Raw genomic sequence first — 23,063 nt, forward strand, 5'->3', positions numbered from 1 at the left:
GCAAAACATCATATGCCCTCTTTCCAGGATGCCTCCAGAAAAACACCACATGTCTGTTCTTAGCAAATCATCCTCCCACATACCTGCTTCAGCAAAACCATCCTCTCATAAGACCGTTTCAAGAAAGACATCACATGACACAACTGCCTCTCTAAAGATACCAGAAATTTCCACTTCATGTCCTCTTTGCTAAAAAGCATCAGTGCACTCTCAGAATAGAACCCTCAAATCTGATTTATAGATGGAGACTATTAATATTCCTGGGAAGAATGTGTGACTTTAAATGACATAAGGATTTAGAAAGATGGCTAATTAGATAAAGGTACTTGCTGCCAAGCTTGATGACCTGAGTTTGATTCCTGGATCCCACATGATGAAAGGAGATAAACGACTCCTTGAAATTGTTCTCTGTCTTCCACATGTACTTTATGTAACGTATGTGCCATATACATAGATACACACACATAAATATATATATCTATATCTATCTATATAGATATGATAGATAGGAAGATGAGAGATAGAGACATAAATGTAAAACATGGGCAAAACAGGATTAAAGCTGTATAGGATGAGATGAAGGGCCCCAAGGCTAGCTGACACCGTCACTAAGATTCTGTGTTGTCTGAATATGAGTGAGGTAAAGGTGTTTGGGTACATTTCTAATTCTTTCATCTAACAGTCATGTATAAAAGCTAGAGAAGTGTTACCACAAGAAAAAAAGATAGATTCTCATAGAAAAAAAATTCCTCTAAAACTTTATTTTTAAAAATTGAAACTACAAGGCTCTTCCACAGTCCTCCACAAACAAATCTGCCAGGAGAGAGCTGGTGTCCCAGGAATGTTTTCATTCCTAAGCTCAGAGGTAAACTTTCACTCCAATAACTATCCAAAGTAGAACCTGCCAGGTTCACACAGGGCACAGGAACAGTGGAACAGCTGGAAATAGGATCCTCCAGGGTTCCATTTGCACCCAGGAGCTAAAGCTGTCCCATAGCTCCCTGAATACAAATCCCACTGCCAGTAGAGAGCTGGTCTCCAAGGAGTGCTCTAACCCCAAAGTCAGAGATAATATCATCGTTTGCTCTCCAATACCTGTCCAAGAACGGACTGGCCAAGAGCCCACAGGGCACAGGAATAGTGGAGCAGCTAGAGATAGGATCCTTCCAGTCTCCATCTGCACCCCAGAACTAAGGCTATTCCATAGCCCTCTGCACTCAAACCTGGCCCAAAAGGAAGAGAAGGACTTATCTGGCTCCCAAGAAGGTCTCCCCAGGAGTGCTGACACACCTAAGATCACAGGCTAACACACTCACAGGACAGACACATTCTAGTCAAAGATAGCAAGACAACGAATACCAGAGATAACCAGATAGGGAGAGGCAAGCACAGGAATCTTACTAACAGAAACCAAGGCTACTTGGCAACATCAAAAGCTAGTTCTCCCACCACAGTAAGTCCTGAATACCCCAACACACCAGAAAAGCAAGATTCAGATTTAAAATCAGATCTCATGATTATGATAGAGGACTTTAAGAAGGACATAAAAAAAAAAAAACTCCTTAAAGAAATACAGGAGAACATAGGTAAACAGGTAGAAGTCCTTAAAGAGGAAAGACAAAAATCCCTAAAAGATTAATAGGAAAATATAACCAAACAGGAGAAAGAATTGAACAAAACCATCCACTATCTAAAACTGGAAATAGAAACAATAAGGAAATCATAGAGAGAGACAAATCTGAAAATAGAAAACCTAGGAAAGAGATCAGGAGTCATAGATGCAAGCATCAACAACAGAATACAAGAGATAGAAGAGAGAATCTCAGGTGTAGAAGATACCATAGAAAACATTGATACAACAGTCAAAGAAAATGCAAAATGCAAAAAGCTTCTAACCCAAAACTTCTAAAAAATCCAGGACACAATGAGAAGACCAAACCTAAGGATAATAGGTATAGAAGAGAGTGAAGACTCCCAACTTAAAAGACTAGTAAATCTTCATCAAAATTATAGCAGAAAACTTCCCTAACCTAAATAAAGAGATGTCCATGAACATACAAGAAGCCTACAGAACCCCAAATTAATTGGACCAGAAAAGAAATCCCTTGCATCACATAATACTCAAAACACCAGATGTACAAAAGAAAGAAAGAATATTAAAAGCAGTAAGGGGGAAAGGGCAAGTAACATATAAAGACAGACCTTTCAGAATAACACCAGACTTCTCACCAGAGACTATAAAAGCTATAAGATCCTGGACAGATGTCATACAGACTTTAAGAGAACATTAGTGCCAGCCCAGGCTACTATACCCAGCAAAACTCTCAATTACCATAGATGGAGAAACCTAGATATTCCATGGCAAAACCAAATTTACATAATATAGCTCCATAAATCCAATCCTACAAAGGATAATACATGGAAAACACCAACACAATGAAGGAAAACTACACCCTAGAAAGGGAAAGGTAATCTTTCCATAAACCCAAAAGAAGTTAGCCACACAAACATAAAAAATACCATCAAAAACAACAGGAAACTACAATCACTGTTCCTTAATATCTCTTAAACCCAATGGACTCAATTTCCCAATAAAAAGACATAGACTAACAGATTGGCTACATGAATAGAATCCAGCATTTTGCTGCATATAGGAAATGCACCTCAATGTCAAAATAGATGCTGCCTCAGAATAAAGGGCTGGAAAAAAATTTCCAAGTAAATGGTCCCAAGAAACAAGCTGGAGTAGTCATTCTAATATCAAAGAAAATCTCAGCTTTCTACCAAAAGTTATCAAAAGGATAAGGAAGGACACTTCGTGCTAATCAAAAGAAAAATCTACCAAGAAGAACTCCCAATTCTGAACATCTGCACTCCAAATGCAAGGCCACCCACATTCATAAAAGAAACTTTACCTAAAGTTCAAAGCTCACATTACACCTCACACAATAATAGTGGGAGACATCCATACCCCATTCTTTAATCAATGTACAGATCATAGAAACACAAACTAAACAGAGACACATTGAAAATAACAGAAGTTATGGGTCAAATGGATTTAACAGATATCTATAGAATATTGCATCCTAAAACAAAAGAATATACCATCTTCTCAGCACCTCATAGTACCTTCTCCAAAATTGACAATATAATGAGTCATAAAACTGTCCTAAACTGATACAAGTAGATTGAAATAATCCCATTCATCCTATCAGATCACCATTGACTAAGGCTGATCTTCAACAACAACAAAAACAACAGAGAGTCCATATATACATAGAAGCTGAACACTGCTCTACTCATTGATAATATGGTCAAAGAAGAAATAAAGAAATTAAAGACTTATAATTCAATGAAAATAAAGGCACAACATATCCAGATTTATGGGACACAATGAAAGCAATGCTAAGGAAAAAACTCATAGCTGAGTCCCTCCAAAAAGAAACTGGAGATGCTTCTCCGCCATCCGAAGTTCTTCCGTTGAGAATTCTTTGTTTAACTCTGTACCCCATTTTTTAATAGGGTTGTTTGGTTTTCTGGAGTCTAACTTCTTGAGTTCTTTATATATATTGGATATTAGCCCTCTATCTGATGTAGGATTGGTGAAGATCTTTTCCCAATTTGTTGGTTGCCAATTTGTCCTCTTGATGGTGTCCTTTGCCTTACAGAAACTTTGTAATTTTATAAGGTCTCATTTGTCAATTCTTGATCTTAGAGCATACGCTATTGGTGTTCTGTTCAGAAACTTTCTCCCTGTACCGATGTCCTCAAGGGTCTTCCCCAGTTTCTTTTCTATTAACTTCATTAGTCATTAGGGAAATGCAAATCAAAACAACCCTGAGATTTCACCTTACACCAGTCAGAATGGCTAAGATTAAAAATTCAGGAGACAGCAGGTGTTGGAGAGGGTGTGGAGAAAGAGGAACACTCCTCCACTGCTGGTGGGGTTGCAAATTGGTACAACCACTCTGGAAATCAGTCTGGCGGTTCCTCCGAAAACTGGGCACCTCATTTCCAGAAGATCCTGCTATACCACTCCTGGGCATATACCCAGAGGATTCCCCACCATGTAATAAGGATACATGCTCTACTATGTTCATAGCAGCCCTATTTATAATTGCCAGATGCTGGAAAGAACCCAGGTATCCCTCAACCGAAGAGTGGATGCAAAAAATGTGGTATATCTACACAATGGAGTACTATTCAGCCATTAGAAACAATGAATTCATGAAATTCTTAGGCAAATGGATGGAGCTAGAGAACATCATACTAAGTGAGGTAACCCAGACTCAAAAGGTGAATCATGGTATGCACTCACTAATAAGTGGATATTAATGTAGAAAACTGGAATACCCAAAACATAATCCACACATCAAATGAGGTACAAGAAGAAAGGAAGAGTGGCCCCCTGTTCTGGAAAGACTCAGTGAAGCAGTATTCGGCAAAACCAGAACGGGGAAGTGGGAAGGGGTGGGTGGGAGGACAGGGGGAGAGAAGGGGGCTTGCGAGACTTTCGGGGAGTGGGGGGCTAGAAAAGGGGAAATCATTTGAAATGTAAATAAAAAATATATCGAATAAAAAAAAAGAAAAAAAGTAATTTTACTATGTGTGGAGGTGTCCTCAAGATAATGTTATTCTAATATATTCTAATGACCTTCGCATATATTAAAGACATCATTCTAAAAAAAAGAAAGAAAGAAAGAAAGAAAGAAAGAAACTGGAGAGGGCTTACACTAGCAGCTTGACAGCACACCTGAAAGCTCTTGAACAAAAAGAGGCAAATACACTCAAGAAGACTAGACAGCAGGAAATAATCAATCTCGGGGCTGAAATAAACCAAGTAGAAACAAAAAGAACTATACAAAGAATCAAACAAACCAGAAGCTGGTTCTTTGAGAAAATCAACAATATAGATAAATTTATAGTCAGACTACTCAGAGGGCACAAAGACAGTATCCAAATTAACAAAATCAGAAATGAAAAGGGAGTCATAACAAGAGAAAATGAGGAAATCTAAACCAAAAAATCAGATCCTACTACAAAAGCCTATACTCAACACAACTTGAAACTCTGGATGAAATGGACAATTTTCTAGACAGATCCCAAATACCAATGATAAATCTGGATCAGATAAACCATCTAAATAGTCCCATAACTGCTAAAGAAATAGAAGCAGGCATTAAAATTCTCCAAACCAAAAAGCAAACAACAACAACCACCTCTGGGCTCCACACAGACTGCATACACAGGTATACATACAGGCAAACACCTGATCAGACAAATACAAATAAATCTAGAACAAATGGTCAACATCAGAATGTCAAAGGTTGCAACCTTGAATACTGAAAATTGAAATACTTTCAAATCACAATCCATACCATAGAAGAGCTACACAAGCAGGAAGGGGCCCAGGTGAGACCGCACTACGAAAACACATACTTGCTGTACAAGCAAGTATGACTTGAATTTGATTCCAAGAACTCACAAAAGTGGTGAGTTACATTCCTAATCTGAGCACTCCTATGGCAAGATTGAAGGCAGAACAGACGAATTGCTCAGAGGCTCACAGGTCAGCTAGAATGATGGCATATGCAGAGCAAGATAAACAGCAGAAAGGATTCTGCCTGAACAAGGTAGAATGAGAAAAGCACTCCCAAAAGTTGTTCCTGATATCCACACATGTATGTTGGCATGTGTTCATCAATACACATCCATGCATATCATAGACACACATCCATACACACATCTATACATATCATTCACACACACACACACACACACACACACACATGAATAAAACACTGATTTTTAAGGAAAGTACCGATGCATGTGCTAGGGACCATTGCCTCATATTTGTGGAACTAAGAAGACCATACCTTTTCTGGAGGGTGGTGTTTGCAATATAGAGTTGGAAATTAATTGTATTAGGTGGAGACAATCCCCTGCTACGTGTGGGGGTGATGTAGAAGAATCCTTCCTAAAGGGGGCATTGGCCTCCCCTTCATGCAATGGTTTCTTGATTTGTGAATTAGCTGAAGTGTGGAAATTAGTTGGAGGACTGTGATTTTGTGTTTCTAGGACTTATTTTCATTTGCTCTGGAATTTTCTGCCCCTGCTGTTAGCGTAGACCTGTGAACAGTAAGTAGTAGCCATGCTGCAGTCTGAACGTTATCTGATCATGAAATATCCTGTACTAAGCAATTCAGACCATTTCTCTTGAATTTAGCTTCAATCAAGTTCTTAGGAAAGAGACCGAATGAGCCAGATACATTGGCAGAATAACTCAAATGGTCTGTAATGAAGCTCCTGAAATTCTTTGCTCTCCTCTGAGACTTCTTGAGGTAGACCCCAACTGTTTTCAGTTGTGTGGGTGTGCTAACTATCTCTAGAATAGCACATTGAGCTCTTCCTGCAGCATTCTACAGTTTCTTTAGTCCATGGCTGCTAATTCTTCCATGGTCCTTTCACAAATCAGTGCTAGAAGCCTACAAACTACATGGCCAGGTTTATCACAACAAGGGTCCCATTTCTCTGTACCAATTTTCAGAAGGAAAAGTGTAGGTTAAAAGTACTATAAATATCCAGAGTTAAATTATTCTCGTGATACCACTTCTATCCACTCACAAACAGCATAATAATTGCCTTTCTGTGTACTCTGAATGAGAACAAAATGAATTCCACTAGTTCATCTCTCTCAAGAACCAAACATATTTTCTGATACAGTTTCCTTTAACATTGCAAATCTGTTCAATGGTAAGTTTTTCCTGATTAGGAATTTGACCATGAAAACAAGGGTTGTTTATATTTACCACTAAATATATCAGAGAAAATTTGCTGCATCCTTTGTGTTGGCTATTGGATGACAATTTACATTTTGTTTTCTATTTTTAAATACATATTATCTATTCTCATGTTGCATCTAAAGATTCTGAACTATTTATGTACACTATTAATAACTGGAAAAATCAGACATGCTATAAACACTTATTGGAAGAGTTAGTGAACTGTACAAAAGAAAATGAATATTATCTGATTCCTCCAACCATACCAAGGATTCAGAATAGCTTCAATCAAGGCATCTAAAAGTGAATTCCAAACTGTTATTGAAAAAAAAAAGGAAGAATCCATGACTACCCTAAAGTATGGAGATTTTTTTCTCTTAAATATCTTTTTATTTTTCATATAATATATTTTGACCATATTATTTACCTTCCCCAAACCCAATTTCTTATTTGTCTTTTACTACTTCAAAATATGAAAATTCGAACAAACAAACAACCCGATAAGACAAACTAATACCAAAACCAATCCCAAAGCACCCACACACACACACACACACACACACACACACACACACACACACACTACACTACACTAGGGACTGAATTTTGTATTGATGAACTACACCTGGGCATGCAAACTATCCTGGAGTGTAGTTGACATACCCTGTGATACTTTATTGGAGAAAATTAATTTTCCCTTTCTTGGCAGATATAAGTTGAAATTTTTTTTCTGTTGGGTGTGTACTTCCTCAAGCTGTGCTGTTGGTCAAAGAGGACTACCTCCCCTGGTAGAAGGAGGACAAATCATCAGTCAAGGATTGGAGTAGCTTCACTCCCCAACTTCAACCTTCAATCGAGGTCTCAAAATTCTTACCTAAATTTAAGCTGTAAGTGGGCCAACATGGTTACTCCTTTCTTAATTTTTTTGACTCAAGCGTATCCAAAGTGCCCATTGGCAAGTGTCAGATTCTAGTTCAGTGAAACATTTGCTATATCTTCTCTGAAACCAAAGCTTCTAGGCCAATAAGGGCACATGTGGGGAGTGGGGACCCAGAAAAGGGGAAATGATTTGAAATGTATATAAAAATATATCAATAAAAAAACAAAAAACAAAAAAACAATAATGATGAAAAAAAGATATTGGGAACAGAATGCAAATGTTTCCCTAAAAGATTACTAAAAGAGATGCTCAGCTCACCATTCCTATTTGATTTGTTGACCTGTAAATCCTAATATGATAGTTAATTTTGGTTGTCAACTTGATTGGATCTGTAATCCAAAGCAACATGGTTCCAGGCAGGTCAGTAATGATATTTCTGATAAGATTTAATTAAGGGGAAAGACCCTTAGAATTTCTATTACTTTCTGGTGGTGGCATGAGTGTAATGAGATTCAAAGGAAAAGCTTTTGCTTTTTTACCACCTGGCTGTCCTGGTCAATTATTACTGTCAACTTGATCCAAGCAAGAATCACTTGGAAGGAGGGTGTCTCAACTGTGAGAATTCTCAGATGAGATTGGACTGTGGCCATGTGTGGGGAAATTGTCTTAAATGTTGATTGATGTGGGAGGTCCCATCCCATCATGGGCAGTGCCATCCCTGGACAGGTAGGTTATGCCTGAGTAGGGAGGTCTCCTGGAGGGAGACAGAGCGAGAAAGCCAGTGATCTTTGTCCTCAAGTCCTCAAGGATGGACCCTGCTTTGAAAGCTGAAATAGATTCTTCCTCTCAAGTGCTTTTGTTCAATGTGGTGTTTATTTAAGCAACAAGCAGCAGATTAGACCACCTTCCTTCTCTTCCTGTTGGTGAGTGAATCTACCTTGTCACTGTCACTCCTGATGTTATCCTCTATAGACATGGAGCCCAGCCTTTGGCTGTCAGCATGGTTTGAGGAACGGCGGCTCTCCAGAAGTCATCCTCACCTTCATTGCCAGGTTGGGTCTGATGAGGCACGCACTCTTGTGGGCTGAGCAGTACCCCAAGCATGCAAATGGTGACTGCTGAAATCCGAAGCCCGAATCACAGAAGCCATGCTCACAAAACCCCTTTCATAATAGTATTCATTCTACAGGTTCTCTGCTCTACTAGAGAACATGACCAATACATCTGGCTAGAGAAAAATGAGTATGAGAATGAGACTGAGAATGGCGACACAGACTATACACAGTCTTCTAGAGAACCCTGCTCCAGCCCTCAGGCTATTGCCACTAATTGGGTCATAACTGTGCGTTTAAAAGGAAAACTTCCCACCAAGTCACTGGATGCTCTCCTCTGGAAATGGTGGCTTATTGGAGGCCCAGGGTTGTTTCTGTTGCTTGCATATTTGACACTCTGCATCAGCCATATCCAAGTAAATCAGTGGTAAATGGAAGTGCATGTGGCTGATTCCACTGACCTTCAGACCTATTAGCATGGCCACTTTTTAATGGGATCACTGGGAAAAGCAAGGATACTATTATTCTACTAAAGGAACAAAGCAATAACATGATTCCTACTGACATACAACTTTATCCGTAGATCAGTGCTTCACTGAGCCCTCACCAGAGATGCTTCTTCCAGTAGATTTGAATTAACACGGAATCCATAATTGAACAAAGTACAGATAGTGAGAGACTTTGGAGCATTCAGTCTTTTTACTTTTCTTTGCTAACAGGTATCACTGGAGACAGCTTCTTGGGTGTTTCATGTCCACGTCCCCCTGGGACTCTGGCTCTAGAAGTTTGCACACTCCTCCTGGACTGGAACTAGAATGTCTTCATCAAAGCCCTTGCTGCAAGTCTCAAGAAGCTATTCAGAAGAAAAGAAGATGCATAAAAATTGTAAAAGCCACAGGGGATGGATGACTCCAAGGAAAGACTCTTCTGGATGTACCAGGACTGTTGTATATATGAACTCATAGAGACTGTGGTAGCACTCATAAGACAGGCACAGGTTCCATTGCTGAGGGGGGATGCAGACATGGAGCATAATGACCAAGACGCTGTCTCCAGTGATACCTGTTAGCAAAAAGAAAAAAAGATCTGTTGTCTCCATTGAAATCTGACTGGGTATATTAAAGGAATTTCATGGCCTATCCATGTCCAAGACTAGTGGGCCAACACAAGTGAACTCTGATATTTTTGTAGACATTTTGTTTCATTTTGCTTTGTTTGGTCATCTTTAAAAAATCATATAGGTCTTTTATTTTGATTTTCATTCTTGTGAGTGTTTTGTGTCTGTGTGTTTCTTCATTTTTTTGTTGCTGTTGTTTTGCTTTTGTTTATATTAAAGGGCAACAAAAATATATAAAGTTGATTGGATTGGGTAGGAGGTGGAAAGACTCTGGGAGGAGTTTGGAGAAGTTAAAAACTTCAAAAAGCATTGTATGAACAAGGTTTTTCAGTAAAAAGTTTTTTTTAAAAAAAGAAATCTCTTTAAAAAACATAGGTCCTGAAGTTCAGTGCATACATGTTCAGAATCACAATATGCACTTGACCATTTCTTTAATCAAGATGGGGTGACTATCTCCTCTGACTAGGTTTAGTCTGTTGTCTATTTTGTCAAAGAACCAAACCCTGCTGGTTTCCTAGCTTCATGTCCGTGGGGACCTTTTCTAGTCTCTGACCCTCACATGCACTTGTCTCTGGTTATATCTGCCGTGTTTCTTGGAAAAAATAGAAAAAATCCTTTATTTTAATCCAAGCTGCTAGTCTTCACTGATTAGGGAATGGAGACCATTATGGAAAGACTTTTACTGGATTCTTTCTTTGCGTTTTGGGGGCTTTTGTCTTTTCTGAACGTGTTTATCTTTCTTTTCATCCCAAGGATTCATTCAAGTGTCTTTTGTAGACCTTTAGTTTGTTGTAATTGTGGAAATATTCTTTATTGAATTATGATAGATTGTTTTGCTGGATATAATAAAATGGATTGACACACTTGTCTTTCAGAGCTTAGAACTCATTTCTCCAAGAACTCTTAATTTTGCAAGAATCTGCTGAGAGACCTGTTGTTATTCTAATGTCTTGCCTTTATGACTCGGTGTTTGTCTCTTGCAATGTTCAATCTCCAGTCTTCATTTTCTACATTTAGTGTCTAACTACAGAATGACGTGGAAAGGCTCTTCTCTGGTCTTGTCTGTTTGGTGATTTAAATGCCTCTCCCTGGATGAACATCTCTTTTCCCTAGACTTGGAAATTGTTTCTGTTATGAATTTACTGAAAATATTTTCTATGAATTTAACATGAAATTTTCCATTTCTATGCCCATAATGTGCAGATTTGGTCTTTTCACAGTGGAATATCTTATATTCTCTTCATCCTTCCTTATTAATCTATCTCTGTTAATAAATTATCTTATCTACCCTGTGATCAAGCCTGCCCCAATAATCAGTCCTCCCCTTGGCCATCTGCATCTGGGAGACTTCCCAAGACGTTATTATGTCACACTAAAATTTCCATTTCCAGCAGTCAGATGTGAATTTTCTCCGGTTCTTTTATATCTTTGTTGAATTATAAATTTTTATTGAATATTTTTTTATTTACATTTCAAATGTTATCCCCTTTCGTGGTTTTCCCCTTGCAGGAAAACCCCTATTCAATTTCCCCTTCCCCCTGCTTCTATGAGGGTGTTCCTCCACCCACCCACTCCCACCTCCCCGCCCTCAATTCCCCTACACTGGGGCATCTATGTCCTAATTACCATCCTTATTTTGTTCATATTCTTGGTGTTCATTTTGGAGTTTGCATTCTCTTTCATTTTTTGAACGTACTTACAATCACTGTTTTAAGTTCTTTGTCTAAGAGGCCATTACTATGGGATTCATAACTTTGGGAGGAGTCATGCTATCTATTTTGTTTCTTGTGCTTTTGCCTCAGAACTTGTGTACCTGGATGGAAGTCATTGTTTGGACTTTTATTTTTATGGCAGAAGTGTCTGCAGTGTTTAAGTGGGACTATATCATCTTATATAGTTGTAGTGTCATTTTTCTGTTAGTCTGGGGTCTGGTTCAGCAGTTAGGCCCTCAGTCCAGGTGCTCAGGAAACCAGGCTCAATCCCCACTGCTCTCCTGAGAACAGAATATTATAAAAACAAATAATGCATGATTATGCCAAAGAGATGGCTTAGTGGGAAAATGTGCACACTACTCTTGCCAAGGGCCCAACTTGAATTCCCAGCATCTTCAACTGATAACTGGGATTATTAAGAATAAATACAAGACACATGTTGCAAATGGAGTTTAATACCAATAGTATAATACAATCTAAGAAAACCCCATAAAATGAATGAAAATACAGTTGATATTCATTAATAGGACAACCTAAATATATATACAGGTCAAATATTTTATATGTACAATTTTTTAAATAATAAAAATAAATCAAAAGAAACCATTAGCATCAAGTAAGACCACTGTAAAAGTACAATGATAGTCCCCATTCAATGTCCATATTACTAAGTAAAAATATACTGATAACCCTTTTTGCACCAAGATATTTATTTTGTAGTTTTTATTTCAGAAGATCGAAACCAAGCATTTGGAGTGCTTTAAGACATGTTGCTTGGCTGCCATGGTTCAATGCAGGACAAATCCCACCCCCTTGTTTGAGATATGTTCCTACAGGGTGGGGGGAATCCATTCTTTCTAACTGCGGCTGAACAAGGAGACACAATTAGGACTATAAGTAAGCTAATCATGAGACAAATTCTTGGAATTCCTACAGGGATATGTATCCACAGTCACACATTAATAAGTGCAAAGGGATAAACATGAAGCAGAGATTGAGGGAATGGCCTGCCAATAACTGGACCAGCTTAAAACACATTCCCTGAGAGACAGCTAGCGCTGACACCATTACTGATACTCTCCTATGCTTGTAGGCAGGAACCTAGCATAACTGTCTGTACTGGCTGGTTTTGTGTGTCAACTTGATACAGGCTGGAGCTATCACAGAGAAAGGAGCCCCAGTTGAGGAAATGCCTCCATGAGATCTGGCTGTGGGGCATTTTCTCAATTAGTGATCAAGGGGAGAGGGTCCATTGTGGGTAGTGCCATCCCTGGCCTGGTAGTCTTGGGTTCTATAAGACAGCAAGTTAGGCAAGCCAGGGTAAGCAAGCCAGTAAGGAACATACATCCCTCCATGGTCTCTGCGTCTGCTCCTGCTTCCTTTGGTGATGAACAGCTGTGTGGAAGGGTAAGCTGAATAAACGCCTTTCTCCCCAACTTGTTCCTTGGTCATGAGGTTTGTGCAGCAATAGAAACCCTGACTAAGAAACTGTCTCTTGAGAGGCTTCACCCAGTAGCCGATAGAAACAGATGCAGAGAGCAACAGCCAGACTTCAGGTGGTGCTCCAGGAGTCTTGTGGAAGAGTAGGAGATATAATTAAGCAAGCTTATCGCTTCTCGGCCTTTTGGCTAAGATCAAGTATAATTGAGCAAGCTTGAGAGGTCAGCGACACCACAGGAAGACCTACAGAGTCAAACAACCTGGGCCTATGGGGGCTCACAGAGACTGAGCCACCAAAGGCTGCACCTAGGCCCCCTAAACATTTGTAACAGGCATGAAGCAAGATCTTGATATCATCTCCTAACAATTAAAGCAGAGGCTTTCTCTGACTCTGATACCTGCCATGGGATACCGTTTCCCTATCTGGAATGCCTGAATGGGCCTCAATGGGAAAAGATGTGCTTATTCCTGCTAGGAATACTCTTCCTCTTCTCTGAAGAAAAGGGGAAGGGGCAATAGGAGAAGAGATTTGTAAGGGTGGGAATGGGAGAAGAGGAGGGAATGGGGCTGGGATTGAGATATAAAGTGAATAAATACATAAATTAATGTAATAATTATATAAATGGGATTCAATAAAATAGTGGTTAAGGGCATCATTATATTTAGCCAGGTTCTTACTGTCTTCTACAGATAACTTTTTACATTAAAAATTTTGTTTCATATAAAATATTTTGGTCATATTTCCCCCTCCTCAATTCCTTCCTGATTCTCCCCACAGCCCTACTCAACTTTGATCTCTCTCTGTCCCTTCCTCCCTCCTTCCCTCCTTCCATCTATCCCGCCATCTCTCAAAAAAGAGAGAGAAAAAAAACAAAGACCCCACAAGAACAAATGAAAATACTAGCAAGAACCAAAAAGACCAATAACATCAAAACAAAAACAAAAACAAAACAAAACAAAATGTCTACCAAAATATCATTGAGTTCATTTTGTTTTGGTGAACTACTTCTAGGCATGGAGTGAAGTTTGTATACCCAGTGACAATGCACTGGTGAAAACTGATTTTCCCTTTGCCAGTACCAATAGCATATAGCATCTTGGTTGAGTGAGGGTAGGAGTCCACTTCTATTATCCCCATCTCAGTGTAGGACTTCTGTTAGCTTGTACTTATGTAAGTCCTGTGCATACTGCCACAGTCTCTGTGAGTTCATATGTGCATCAGTCAGTCCTGTGTTATCTGGAAGATACTGTCTCCTTGCAGGAATCCATCATGATCTGTTTAGCCAGGTTCTTCATGTCAGTAATTTTCATTGTGTCTTTTACACCAGATTGTATGTAATGTGTGTGTATATATAGATATATTATTTGTGTGTGAATATCATTAACATATTTAGTATTTATATAGTAATTTTCATAATGAATGTCTTGCGTATTAAGTTGTATGCAATGTGTGTGAATATATACATATGCACATACGTATGCATATATGTGTGTGTATTCGAGTAGATTATTTTTATGTTAACCAACAATTTTATGTCCCTGTCCACAGAAGTTGGAAAGAAAGGGGTTTCTGTAAATTTGTGACACTATTTAAGTTTTATTCCTGATTATAGTATTCCTAACACAACATAATTTTGTTCTCACGTTGCTTTTAAACTTTCTGGTTTTGCTGCTGATTTGTTTATTTGGAGGAGGGGGAATATGCATACCAGATAATGCTTTCCATGGTTCATATGTAGATGCCAGAGGACAAGTTATGGGAATTGGTTCTCTCTTTCAACCACATGGATTCTGGGAATCAAGTTCTGATTGTCACCCTCTGCCTGTTGAACCCTCACCATCTACTGTGTAGCTTTTGGTGGATGGTGTTGGCAGTGTGGCTTGAGCCTATGCTGGAATGTCATACAGTCAGAATATCCGGTTTGAGGCTAGTTCCCTGTACAGATGATTCCTAAAAGGATGGCTCTGACTTCACTCTCCTTCAAAGTATCAGTCCTATCTGTTCTTGCCTCTGCTGTGTACCCCACAAATGAAGAACATCTTGGCACAAGTATATGCTGTTTCTATATCTAAAGCTCACTAGAAGTGACTTCAGCATAAAATAGATCTTCTGAGGGAAACAAAACTCAAAAGTCAGTAGATGCATTTACTATCTAAATAATTTCAAGGATTATTTTATTCACCCCTCAACCAATAATAAAATTATGTTATAATGAAACAATATTGTTCTTAAGTTTTCAATTTTTTAATATCGAACTGTATTACCTTTGTGCTGCTGTGAGAAAATATCATAAGCAGAAACTACTTATAGAAAAAACATTTATTTTAGATTATTCCAGAGGGTTAGAAGTCCATAGGGCAGAAGGGGCATGGTAGAAGATGGCAGAGCAAAATCTGAGAAGTCACAAGAAAACGAAGAGACAGAATTGGTAGAGGAACATCAACTCTCAGACTCCCTCAGAGACCTATTTCCTTCTGAAAAGCTCCTAAAAGCCCCAAACCTCAACAAACATCACCACCAACGGGGACTAAATGTTCAAACCACTTACCAACTAGTAAGTAAAGAGCCACAGATAATTAATGACAACTGAGAGTGGATAAATTAGTCCTGCCCAAGGATGAGCCCCTAAAAGAAGGTTATCCAATAACACACACACACACACACACACACACACACACACACTATGTTTATATTTTATGTAGATATATGAATAAATATTATATATGTAATGACACTAAACAGACTAAGTCAATTGCACTCATCTCTCTCACACACATATAAATGTAACAGTAACAATTAAAGAAAGCAAGTCCAGGAGTTTGAGAGGATTAGAGTGCAGACATGGAGGAGGAAATGATGTAATCATATTTTAATTAAGTAACGATTTTTTTGTAGAAAATCAGAGCACATAGGTCCCAAAAGAAATAATATGAGATATTAAAGAAGTACCTGAATTTCTGTGCTCTTTTCAACCTACAAAGTGGAACATTGTAATCATGTTCACCCAAGGTAATGAAAACTGCTGTTAGCAAAGCCAAACCCTCAGTCATTTATTTCATACAATTGCCCACACTGCCAACTATGTGACTGCAGGAAAACCCTGGACATCTGATAACCAATCGTACACACTTCAGCCTAAGGGTTACCAACAAGTACTAATTTCATGTATAAAGGGAAGACAGTACCTATCACCCAAATGAAGCAATGCATGTTCCTGAGTTTCTACAGCATTCCAGACAGTGCTGCTCTGCCTGGTCTAAGACCACTTACCCTCTGGTTGCACAAATGAGAGGACTAACACGTCACAGATGGGTAACAGCCGGCTGGGCTGCCTGAACACTTAAGACTTGGAGCAGTAGTCCTCATGGCGGATCAAGAAAAGAAGGAAACTGTCTATTATAGATGCTTTAATATTTGGAAGGATTTATCTCAGGTTATCGGTGTTTTTTCACACCATTCTTGTTTTTAAATCATCCTCCCCAAAGAAAGCATGGGAAGGGAGAATGGGGTTGGGCAGAAAACAACTACCACAATGCACACATATGAAAAAGCCACAGTGAAGCTATTGTTTTATATGTTAGCTTTAAAAATTAATTAAAAAGTATTCTTTCTGGAATTCCATATTATTGAGAAATATTCAGCTATCAGATTCCATGATGAGGCACCACATTCAACTTAATATCTTTTTCCAAAAGACACTTAGTAGGCCTGTGCGCCATAGGGTGCTGGAAAATTGTTCATAAAATAAAGGGAAAATTAAGAAAAAAATTTGTTCACATGCTTATTAGTATTTTACATTGTATTTTGGCCAGCCCACACTGAGATATTGTCAAATAGTAAAAATGTTTATTATTAAACAATAAAAACTTTGTAGTGACAATAGGACACGTTCAAATTTGTTTCCATTTCATTATGATGTAATCACCACTGCTTATCTAATTCCCTGCAGACTGTATAGGATTCACAGCTCCCAAGGCCACGTCAGGATGTCCGTATATCTCAAGTTGAGCCTGAAAGTCACATTTCCCCCATGTGTTCTTATCCTCTTCAAACCAATGGCTATCATTATTTTGATATTGAGATAAAATGAGGTAGTAAATGCATGACACTGGTATCAATGAATATAAACTTGCTCTTTAAATGACGAATTTTGAGTAAAAGACAGCTCTTAGCACACATTAGGATTAACCACAGGTTCCTGGTGAGATATTTTATTATAGTGAAGAGCCCACATGGGCTGTTGCTGCAGCAATAAAACTCACAAATGCTGAAGAATAATCATCATATCCCCTATAGATCCGCTTATCCCTCTTCCTGCCCCTCCCCCTCCTTCCTTCTCCCTCTCTTTCAAGACTGGGTCTGCAGCAGTGGCACAGTTAAGCTAAGAATGTTGCACTCCAACTAGTTTTCTGGATTATTACAACTAAATGGCTTTGATATTGATGAGCAAAATAAATAAATAAATAAATAAAAATTTAAAAAAGAAGTATGGTTGTGGTCAAATTATGTGTAGTTAATGTAGCTGATTGTTTTCTTCCTTGATGTACCTTCTCATTCATCTCATGGAGACAAAGGAGACACTTGACACCAAACTCTTTAAAAGCCACGGTGGAAGCTGCACCACAGTAAATTTAGCTTTATTTAGTGAACACATATGATCTATAACCTTGTATTGGAAAATTGTTTTTGTACAGATGAAATCTCAGGCATATTCCCATGATTTGATGGTAAAAATAAATCTATTTTTGAAAAAAGAAAAACAGTTTAAGTGTTTTTTTTAAATCAGAAAAGCGGCGAAATGAAATCTTGAATGCTGTTCTTGAGGTGTGGCTCGCTCTCTTCCCTGGAGGGGGAGGGGAATCCGGGAGGTTGACAGTTGGCTGGTGTGGATGTCTAGCCAGTAAATCATTGCATTCATCCTAAGACCTCCTATGTGCTCCCATTACACCCATTCAGCATGAGGTGATATGTGTGCTGTAGCCTGTCAGCGTTTAGTGCTGGTCCCCCTCTGCTGAGGTCTCACATACCCTCCTAAAAGCTTTCCTTCCAAAACTCTTGATTAGATATGCATACATTTCAAAAAACACAATGCTGAGTGAGAAGAAATAGTTAGAGGGCATTAACAATCTGATAAAATAGTATACGCACACATACAATACAGTATTTTAAAGTACACACCAAATTCATTAATGATCCTTGCTTCCAGGGAAGATTCAAAAGTGGCAGGGCTGAAGTTTAGTTGCCAAAGGTGACTTTATACATCTGTAAAATGTGTACTTTGTTCTTTTAGTCTTTTTTTCAAGTTTAGTTTCAAACTAGTGATCTTCTTGCTTCATTTTCATAGGCTAGGATATGCCACTAAGGGTGTCTTATTTTATTTTATTATACTATTTTATTTTAATGTGTGAAATCGCTATTGACTAGGGAAAGGAGGGTATTAGAGAAATAGCTGCAAAATAGATTTGGTATGTGTGTATAGCAACCTGCACTGTTTGAAATATCATAAATGGACAAGATTAGAACAACATTAAAGAAGTCTGGGCTTAAATGCCCCCCTTCTATGTGCTCCAGCACACCATCGCTTCCCCATCAGGGGCTCAGTTTACTTAGCTGTGTAATGGCATTAGTCCATTGCTTACTGGGAACTGTAAATGAGCTAACACAAGTAAAGCGCTTGGAGCAAGGAGTGAGTACAAGCCTGTCACCCCAGAGCTGGGTGAAGAGGGAGAGTTACCGAGTGTGTGAGGCCAGCTAGAGCCACAGAGCAAGACCCTGCCTCAATAGAACAGAAAAGAAGAAAAGGGAGGAGGGACGCCAAGAGTAATGGAGAGGGGAAGAAGAAATGAGGAAGGAAAGAGAAAGGGAGGGTGCTCACAGAATTGCTAGTATTAAAATTACAGTGAGCAACGTTTTTACTATCTCAAAAACTTCTGGGTGGCTCTCTTAATTAAATTAATCTTAATTAAATCTTTCTTAATTAAAAAATATTTGTGAACTGTAAAGAAAAGGGAAAAAAGAAAGTTCATAGGCGTGGAGACAGGCTATTTAATGGGTGGGGAGCACATGCTAGAATACTCTAGCACAGCTGAATGACTGGCGTTAACAGTTAATTGGTTATTTTGTAATGGACAGGGAAGAATTTTGAGTACCCTGAATTGTGCAGTTCCCATTGGTACGTTTGTGTATTATTCGTAACTTCGTGTCAGCTAAAAATGAAGATGTTTCAAAATAAGAAAACGTTAGAGGCAGTGCAACATTAAAGAATGTGTTGAGTTACTAAAGGCAGCTCCACTCTTGGTGCTGCCTTAAAATACTTCCCATCCCTTCCCTGGTGTTAAAAGACTTCTCCTTTCAAACTTGACTCTCAGATCTCCAGGGCGCTCAGTGACTCAGCTGTCTGCTCATTCCTTCCTCTGTTTTTAACTTTCTCTTTCACTCCGAATCTGCTCAACCCGAATAGTTTGGAACACCAGCCCAGAGAGTGCGCCTTTCTTCCTACTGCGACCAGAAAGACAGAGGGGATCATGTGACGCGCGCTACTCTCCGCCGCCGACTTGTTAATATCAGCTGTGAATTTTTCATGACGGCTTCAGTAACCTGTAGCCTGGAGTTGAAGCTCTGGGGGTTTTCGCCACAAAGAGGTGGATCAGCTGAGCTCTCACTTCCCATCTGGCACTGGGTGACAGGGACAGTGAGGGGGGGCGGCAAGAGACCTGGGGATGTGGAGCAGCCATTGTTGAGCATCAAAGGCTAAACATGTGCTGTTGTGTGCACGTATCTTTGAGACACTTGTTTATCACTGGCTTCAGAATACACTGAGCCAGCGTGTTTAACTTTATAGTCACCAGAACAGCTGCCGCGCGTGTAAGTAATACCCTTGCACACAGTGGCGTCCTGATCCGCCAAGCCAGGCTCAGGACCTCTCTGAGTGGCCGCTTTGTGCGATCTGGCCTGCTCCTTTAGCCACGCAGGCAGGCATCCACGTGCAGGCACACACACAGACGTACACCCTACACATGCAGGGCTGTTTGAAACTGAAAACCCTCCAAACTGCTTCCCATTCGGAATGGAATTAAGCAGGGTTTTATGTTTTAAATTTAAAAAGGAGAATGTTTTGAAAGTGAGAGTCTCAAACGTATTAAAAGCCAAAGCGGGGAGGGGAGGGGGCAAAAAAAAAGCTAGTTTAAAAAAAAAAAGATAAAATTTGAGTGGTTTTGTAGAACCCCAACACAACACACCTGAAAGAGAAAAAGGGAAAGAGAAATACCGACATTGCTGCGGTGAATCTTTTAGGTTTGTTTTCATCAGTGGAGAGAAAGCAAAGAATTGTTCTTGTGTTTTGTTTTGTTTTTTTTTTTTCTTGTTGGATAATCTTGTTTATTGGATTTCTGTCTACAGCCTCCTAATCAACCTAGATGTTCAGCTACTGCAGTCCACTGGATTTGGGGTTTTAGGTAAACATAGCCCAAGAATCCACTTGAAAGCTCACAGCACTATCAAGTGGGTTCCAGCTCAAGTTTATATTTTAGAATCAGATGATTAGCTCCTGGGAAAGTCTAGTGTGCAGATTAAGGAAGTTTCCCAGAAGTAGGCAGGGCAAGAGAACAACAGACATTTTAAAAGCTGACCCTGATTTGTTTATTTTTAATAATAAAACTGTTATTTTTTAGTCTAACACTGCAAAATTTCTCTGACCTTGAGATCCGTGTCATTGTCGATGCGTGGAGGGCAGCGGTTTCCAGAGATCATCCACATTTACCAATATCCTAACATTTTAAATGCTTCGGCAACAGTGTGACATTCAATGTAAAAGGTTATTAACTGATACGATGAAGTATATACCTACATCCAAGTGTTTGTAAACAGCGGTATATATTTCCTGCAGCTGAAGAGTTAAATAAGTTAACTGTCACTGCTCTCTTCAACTCATCTCTTTGATGATGCTTTGCAGCCACAGGGAAGACTTGGAAGGAGTGTGCACTGACCAGCACTGACCAACATGCTCACGACATAAAAGAGTGGGTGAGCCAATCATTTTACGTTTTCTGCCTTTATATTTTTTACTCTAAAAATTAACAATAATAATCATTGAAAGCAAGCCATTTTTATATATTTACTCTATGTCACTGAAAACTGATGAGATAAAGCCCCAAAAACTTTAGCATTGTTTTTTTAATTCATTAGAAGCATTTATTTTTTTTAAAAGAACAAAATATTTTATTTTTTGATTGGATATTTTCTTCATTTATATTTATTTTTTAATTTTTTATTAGATATTTTCTTCTTCTTACATTTCAAATGTTATCCCCTTTCCTCTTTTTACCTCTGAAAACCCCCTATTCCCTCCCCCTCCCCCTGCTCACCAGCCCCTACCCCCACTTTCCTGACCTGGCATTCCCCTACACTGGGTCATTGAGTCTTCACAGGACCAGTTGCCTCTCCTCTCACTGATGTCTGACAAGGCCATCCTCTGCTACATAGGTAGCTGGAGGCATAGGTCCCTCCATGTGTGCTCTTTGGTTGGTGGTTTAGTCCCTGGGAGCTCTGGAGGTACTGGTTGGTACATATTGTTGTTCCTCCTATGGGGCTGCAAACCTCTTCATCTTCTTGGGTCCTTTCTCTAGCTCTTCCATTGGGGACCCTATTCTCAGTTCATTGGTTGGCTCTGAGCCATGGGTATTTTGATCCCCCTTCTAAGAAGAATCAAAGTATCCATACTTTGGTCTTCCTTCTTCTTGAGCTTCATGTGATCTGTGAGTTGTATCTTGGATATTCCGAGCATTTGGGCTAATAATCACTTATCAGCAAGTACATACCATGTGTGTTCTTTTGTGATTGGATTACCTCACTCAGGATGATATTTTCTAGTTCCATCCATTTGCCTAAGAATTTTATGAATTCATTGTTTTTAATAGCTGAGTAATACTCCACTGTGTAAATGTACCACATTTTCTCTATCTCTTTCTCTGTTGAGGGACATCTGGGTTCTTTCCAGCTTTGGCTATTATAAATAAGGCTGCTATGAACATAGTAGAGCTTGTGTCCTTACTACATGTTGGAACATCTTCTGGGTATATGCCCAGGAGTGGTAAAGTTTTAGCATTGTTAGAACAAAGGATACAAGGTGACTGCCTGGGCTGCTGTCTTCCATGCTGGATTGGCATGAGATCCTGTCTCTCCTGATCTCTGTGGTCAATAGCGATATTCTATCTGCTTCATCTTATATGCCTTTAGGATTCCCAATAACACACTTTGTAGACTGAGCAATAGTGAAGCTCTTAAGTAAATCTCTATATACTTCACAACTTGGCTCTCTTCTTTACATACTTTACAAGTTGTCTAGCCAGATGTTGGTAACACAAGGGAGCAATGAGGAAAATAATGAAGGGTAATTGGGGAGGGTGAAGGAGGTCGATACAGAAGTAGAGAGATGAAAGAGGGGAAATATTAATAAAGATGTCTGGAAAAGCCATAAAGAATCACATTATTTTTGTTTACTTCAAATTACATACAATATATACATATTATACATGTACATACATGCAAACATATACAGCTTAAATAAAGTTAAAGACCTCGGACTGACTAGGATCCTCTAGTCAGAGACATATAATAAAAGCCATATTTTATTTAAGAAAAAAATGATAAGAGCCATATAATATTTAATAAAAAAAACTCTAGTAATAGTCATGAGAACCCCCCTTTCAAGGTTAGGGAAAGTTAAGAGACTCCCCCCAAAATTACAGTCTGTGAAGTTGTTCTTAGTTCTTATAGGTTGAAGCTAACTCTCAATTCCTCAAGATACCATGTACTTCAGACACAGGGCTCCTAGGATTAAAGCTGGGTCTTACCTGACCTGAAAGCCTCCCCCATGAGCATTATCTTTCATAGAAACACAAGGTAGTTGTAAACTACAAAAGAGGGAAGAAACCAATAGCCCCAGCCAGCTGTGAAACACAACAACCAGCATAGCACGATACGCCTAAAGCGCGATGGTGTTACTCATATTTTGGTGATAACCAACAGCTAGCTATCTAATGGACTTAAAGTCTACCCAACAGGATGGAAATGATACCTGA

This window comes from Apodemus sylvaticus, chromosome 2 (assembly GCF_947179515.1).
Source record: "Apodemus sylvaticus chromosome 2, mApoSyl1.1, whole genome shotgun sequence".
Classification (NCBI taxonomy): domain Eukaryota; kingdom Metazoa; phylum Chordata; class Mammalia; order Rodentia; family Muridae; genus Apodemus; species Apodemus sylvaticus.